This window comes from Capsicum annuum, chromosome 3, assembly GCF_002878395.1.
Source record: "Capsicum annuum cultivar UCD-10X-F1 chromosome 3, UCD10Xv1.1, whole genome shotgun sequence".
Taxonomy (NCBI): domain Eukaryota; kingdom Viridiplantae; phylum Streptophyta; class Magnoliopsida; order Solanales; family Solanaceae; genus Capsicum; species Capsicum annuum.
The window spans coordinates 119,320,690-119,327,681 of record NC_061113.1 but is presented as its reverse complement, the minus strand read 5'-3'; positions in this window follow the sequence as shown (position 1 = coordinate 119,327,681).

Here is a 6,992-nt window from a genome sequence, read left to right as displayed (position 1 = left end):
TATATAATTTATCATGGTAAGTATTTGTAAGAGTAGTTAGGTAGGTATGGTATGTAATTTACTTTAGTCATATAATATTTACTAAATGTTTTTTCTAATATGATTTTTCTTATATCTACTACTTTTATATCCTTAAGTGCATACAAAATAAGTATTTTAAATTTATTTACCATCACATCAGATAAATAATTATTCATTTTCATAAAATTGTTATTTTCAAAATATTTCCTTCAACCATATACATAACAAAATATGGTCATCTTAGATTACTATATACTAGATTATTTTTAAATAACATGTTCTTCGGTCACTATTAGCATGGTAATCTGGATACTTTTCCCTTAAACAGCACCTCTACTCTAGTTACTCCCCACCACGGCTTCTTGCCTCATTGGTTTCACCTTTAGGATGACACAGTTTTTAGGGATTTTTCTCCATTTTCACTTTGCTAATAAACTTCTTAACATATTATTCTTCGAATAATTCTACTATAAAGTAACTAACATGAATTTATTTTATCATACCATGATTGTTGGGAATTATGAATTTAGCTATTCATAATCATAAATAAATATACCTGTTCGGGTAGGTTTGTTCCTCCATAGCTTTTTCCATTGAAATAAATCTGTTTTTTAATAACTGAGCAAAATATTTGTTGTGGACAAGAGAGAGTATTTATGCTTCAACACATGAAGGCTTGCTTTGCAATGCCTTCGGTTCATCTTATTTATAGACTGAATGAATCTTTACAAGAATTTGCACGTTTTTAAAATGAATCTACTTTACAAAAAAGTCTTCTAATAAGACAAAAATCATTAATGCCTAGACTAATAATAGTCAAAAAGACTAAAGAGTCTAAAAAGGCTAAAAAGGCTAAAAGTCTAAAAATCTAGGCTATACAAAAACTTTACGTAAAATGAATTTAATAGCTTGTCTTCTATTATTACTCCGTTGATATCTTCTCTTTATCGTATCTGCTGCTTTTTCATATCTTCATTATTGCTTCTTATCTTGTATCTTCCAGCTGGCATGCTTATCTTCTTGATTTTTTTATTTTAGGTGGACTTCTGGGATAATATTATCTTCTCCATTACATCTCGAACATTGATGGTCTGGATATTTATATCCAATTATCTTGCATAACTTTTCAATAATTCGTCTGTTTGCAGTAGATTATTTTTCTGGGTTAAGTAATGTCATTATCCATTGCCTACCATCTTCCATATCTACTTGTCGTAGTTCTTTTGAATTTGAATAAATCATCTGATGGTCTCTTGAATAATAGCTCCATATTGGATTTCCATTGGTATAATTATTTGCTAATTCTTAAGTAATTGTAGCTAGTCCAATGAGTCATTTATTTGCGTAGAAATCAGGTATCTCAATTCTGGGTATCTCTGGCTGCTGCATAATATCTTTCAGTATAATCATATCTCTGGTTAATCCTATTTTTACAACTTGTATAACTATTTTTATTTCGTCGTATAATATCGCTGCTGGTGCAGTATAACACTTTATATAAAATAGATTTTCTTTGGTTATTTTTTTATAGGTGGTGAATATTTTATGTAATTCTTCCATAGCTGTTAGTTCTTCTCCGTCTTGGGTGTATATGGTATTTAATAATCCATAGTCAAAACAAGTTTTTATTAAGCTTGGGTTGATTTTGGGTAGTGCAATTAGCTTGTTTTAACCTTGTAATTTTTGGATTATATAATTTGTGTTTGGTTCTTTGATATTTGTAGCTCTGGGGTTAAGGTTTAGGAAAGTTTGTACTCTGTGGATATTTTCTATGTATTTTTGGGTTGTATAGTTGTAAACTTTTTTATCTTGGTTTAGACTATCTCGGTATGTGGTAATTTGTGGGGGTATGAACAAAGGGTTTTTTTGTATTTTTGGTATAAATGGTTTCTCAAATATCTTATTCATATTCATGTTCTGATATCTTTGTCTACTAACTCCTCTGCTTGTACTTGCAGAAGTAGATTGATAAGCATTATGGGTTTTATGGAGTGTCCCATCGTCTCCTTCTAGCTCTGGAACTTTAATATCTTCCAATCGACATAGCTCTGCACACTGCTGAGTTAGCTGATTTGTAGCTATAGACTTCAGTTTAACTTCATTAGTCTTTAGCTTTTCTATTTCATTACTCATACTGTCCACTTTCATTGAAAGCATAGTTAGGGTGTTGAGTATTTTTTCTAGAGTATCCTCTTCTATTATATCAGTCTGTGTAGCTTTGTCTTGATATGTAATCTGCAATAACATTTTTGTTAGTACTAATTACTTCAATTATAAATGTGAAATTTAATATATTTAAGACTAGTCTCCGAATTTCTTTTATTATAACTGAATTTTGTATTTTCTTTGTTAACCACCAGCGTACCTGTGTATTATCTGTTCGTACAATAAACTTGTTATATACAATATATGACTCAAATGCTAACAAACATTTATATAATTAACATAATTCTTTCCTATTTATTTCCCATTTTATTTCTGTTTCATTGAACGTACCTGAGTAGTATCTAAAATGGTGTTCTAATTTTTCTGCTTCATATCGGTATTTAAGTACTCCTCCATAACTACATTCACTAGCATCTGCTTCTACTATATATAAATTTTCTATTTTCATCTGGGAATTGTAGTTTTGGTAATTCTTTACAAAGTAATTTTATTTTTTGAACTTGTTTTTTATCTTCTTCATTATAGTTATATTCTACATTCTTTTTTAATTTTTTCTGTAGTGGTTTTAAAGTTTCTGCTAATTTTGGAATATATTCTCTTACTTGGTTTACTAATCCTAAAAATGATTGTAATTTCTTTTTTGTATCTAATTCTTCTTTCGAATTTATTATTTTTTGTACTATATGTCGTTGCATTTTTACTCCATTCTTATCTATTTGTATTCCTAAAAATTCTATCTGATTTTTCATAATTTCATCTTTCTTTTCGCTTAGACTTATTCCCGATTTTTCTATTATATCTGTAAATTGTCCTAATAATTTTAAATGTTCCTCTTTAGTTTTTGTATATAATAATATATCATCTATGTATACTATACAATTAGATAATTGTTTAAAATAACTATCCATAAAATGTTAATATCTACCTGGTGCATTTTTATATCCAAATGATAATACGTTCCATTCATAAAATCCTTGTGGTACCGTAAATGCAGTTAATTCTTTAGATTCTTCTTCTAACTTTAAATGGTAAAATCCTGATTTACAATCGAATTTACTAAAATAATTATATCCCTGTATTTGTCTTATTTTTAATATCTTATTTGGTATTGGATAATTATATGTCATAGTTTTTGCATTTAAATTTCTATAGTCAATAACCATTCTACTTTTTCCTCTTTTTTGTTCACTATGTTTATTTACTATAAATGCTGGACTATTATGTTTACTATTACTTTTTTGTATATATTGTTTTTCTAATAATTCATCTATATGCATTTTAAATTTTTTTAAATTGTCAAAATTATATGTTAATGGTTTCTGGGTTATTATACTATTTTTATCTATTAATTCAATTTTTATAGTAGTTTTATGTTTTTCCCATCCTTTTAATGGATCTATACTATATAATTGTTTTAATTTTTTCTTAATTATTTCTATCTTATTTATTGAAAATATAGTTATTTCTGTTTTATTTATCGAAAATACAACTAGTTTTATTGTATCTTCAGTATTTTTTTATATTTTTTAACTTTTGTGTAATTTTTTCACTTCCTTTTATCCAATCAGTTTTCTTTCTTATTTTATTATTAACTCTTTTTGCTCTTATTTTCTGTTTACATGGTGTTGTAAACCATCAATCTGTTTTAGTTATTATATGTGGGTATAATTTATCTAAAAACGGCATTTCTAAAAGTATATCTTTTGATGTTAGTTCATAATTATAAATTTCTTCTATTGTTAATATTTTATCCCATACTTGTATTTTTACATTCCTAGCTTTATAAGTAATTAAACTTCCTTCATTATTAAATCCTTTAATTACTATTGGTATTTTTAATTTATCCCATTTGCTTTCCGGTAAGCAATTATATCTACATAAATTAGCTTTTGCTCCTCTATCTATCATAGGCGTGTAATATCTATTGTAATATCCTTCTACTACTATCTTCATTAATACATATATTTTCATTTTATGTTAAGGCTTTTCTTAAAAATAATTTCTCTTTGTTATATGTTAAGGTTAATTGTGTATGTTCTATATTATATGGTTTTACTTGTTCTAGCCATTTTATTCCTAATATTATGTCTGCTTTTTGCATTTCTTCCTTTGCTTTAAATTCTATTTTTATTTTTCTAATTCCTATTATTATTTCTTTTTCTGCTATATTTTTACTATTTATTAAACTTCTGGGTAGATCTGGGCATATATCATTATCAGTTTTTATTTCTTCATTTTTTACTAGATATTTTGCTATATAATTTTCTTCTTGTCCTGTATTTAAGAGTATTAAATATTCTTTTTTATTTACCTTTCCTGTTATGTAATATTGGTTTAAATTATTTGTTGAATTTATTTCATAACTTGTCCTTTTTTATGAGCTTGATGATTCTGGTTTTTCATTAGTTATTCTTTTCGTTGTACTTATTCTATCATTTACTATTTTTAAATTTTCTTCTATATCTATGTCTCTATAGCTATAATCATTATAATCTATTGTTTTTACAATTTTTTCGAATGAACTTTCTATTCGTATTTTGTTAATCTTATTTTTTCCTGTTATTTTATGTTTTGTTGTTAATACATATAAATTTTTGCATCTTGCTGTAAATATTTTACTCCTGCGGTTAATTCTATTTCTGATATTTTCCAATATAATACTAATGATTTATCTATATTTTTATCTGTTACCGCTACTGAATAATTTGCACTTATTATAAATTTAAATTTTTGGTATATTAAATTTCCTTTTATGGCAGTTATTATGCTTTTTTCTACAGGTTTTATAATTCTATCCTCTGCTAAATATAATTTTATTGGTGTATCTATTCCTTCTCTAAAACATGCTTTTATTAATATCTCTGTACCTCCAAGGTGTACATATTTTATTGGATCTCTACTTTTTATATTATTTATCTCTTTATTAATTATTCTTTTTGTTACTAGTGGTATACTAGCTTTACCTTTTGCATATCTACAGTCTATTACATGTTCCTTTTGGCATACTACATAATATTCTTCTTTTTTCTTAGTAAATAGATTTCTTATTGTTGGTATTTTAAATATTTTTTCTACACTTAAGTCTAATTCTTTTCCTTTTATTTCATCAAATATGTTACTGCCAAATATTATTTTTTGTTCTGTTCCTTCATCATTTAAATATTCTTCCGTTGTTATTATTTTTATATCTTCTTCAGTCATTTGATTCATCTATTTCACTATCTATTTCATTATCTGTTTCATTTTCTGAAATTTCATATATACTATCCTCACTTTCTAATTCATAATGTATATAATCTATCTGCATATATTCTGTATTTTCTATTTTTGTTTGTGATATTTGTTTATTGTTTGGATTTTTAGGTAATTTACAATCTCTAGCTAAATGTCCTAATTTTCCACAATTATAACAAGTACATTCTTTGATAGATTTCTTTTTTCTATATGGTTTTTTGTATTTACAATTTTTTACATAATATCTTTTTCTTGGTTTCTTGTATTTATATTTTGATTTTTTATATTTCTTATATTTCTTATGTCTTTTTCTTTTCTTATAATATCTTTCTTCACATCCGAATTGGGGTGCTATTTTATCTTTGCAACATGCTAAATTTCTTATCAATGTTTTTTCCATTTTTAATTCTTCTCTATATTTTTCACATAAGTTTCTATACCATTGTTGTAAAAATTTTATTCTTGCTCCTAGAGTATCTACTATTTTTGCTTCTTCCCAACTCTTTATTATCTTTGAACTAAATGGTTCGGGTAATTTATTAAAATATAATTTTCTTATTTCTTTACTTTCTTCTATATTATATGCTCCTTTATAATAATATTCTTTAAATGCGCAAGTATATTCATCTATATAACACATATTACATATTGCTAATTTTAACATTAAATTCCTATTTGTATCTTTTTCTTCATCTTGTTCTTCTTCTATTGTTGTCACACTACCAAATTCATCTTTTATAGCTGTTTCATATTTTTTTAATAATTATATAGGTGTTAGTTTAGTTGTTGGTGGTGATGTTCCTTCTATAGGTTTATTAGTTCTTAATACCTTCTTGCTATTTTCAGTTAAATTTGAAAACCATAATTTCACTGTTCCTATTAGTGTTTTTTCTATATATTCTGGTGCATCTGTTATGTTTATATTATTATCTAATAATTGTTTTGTCATATATCCTATTCATAATTGTATTATTTTTTCTGTATCTATTACACAGTCTAAGTCTAGAAAGTTATAATTTTTATTAGCTATTTGTTTTGGTGTCCATTTGTCATATTCATTCTTTAGATTATATCTTTTAAACTTATTTTTATCATATGTACGTTTTCTTATTTCTGATGTTTTAGGTATTATATTTTCATCTTCTTTTTTATTAAGAGTATTTATCTCTGTGTTGATATTTTCTAAGTTTTCTTCATTAATTACTTCTTGTTTTTCATTGATTTCTAAATTTTTTGTATTTGTTAATATTTCTGTATATGTTTCACTATCTTCTGAATCATAATTATCTGTCTCTTCAACATCTATATTATTTATTTCTAATTTCTTTTTTTTTATTTCTTTGTTGTTTATTTCTAATTTTTCTTTAAATTGATTTATCTCGTTTAGTAATTTTTGTTCTTTATCTTTTTCTTCCTTTTCCTTTTGTCTTTGTTCATACAAATCTTTTAACATTAGTAGTTCTTTTTCTAATTCAGCAATCCTACTATTTTTAGTTTCTTCGATTTTTTGTATCTCTTCTGTAGTTTGTTGTTTTATTTTTTCTATTTCCTTTTTCCTATCTATTTCTTCA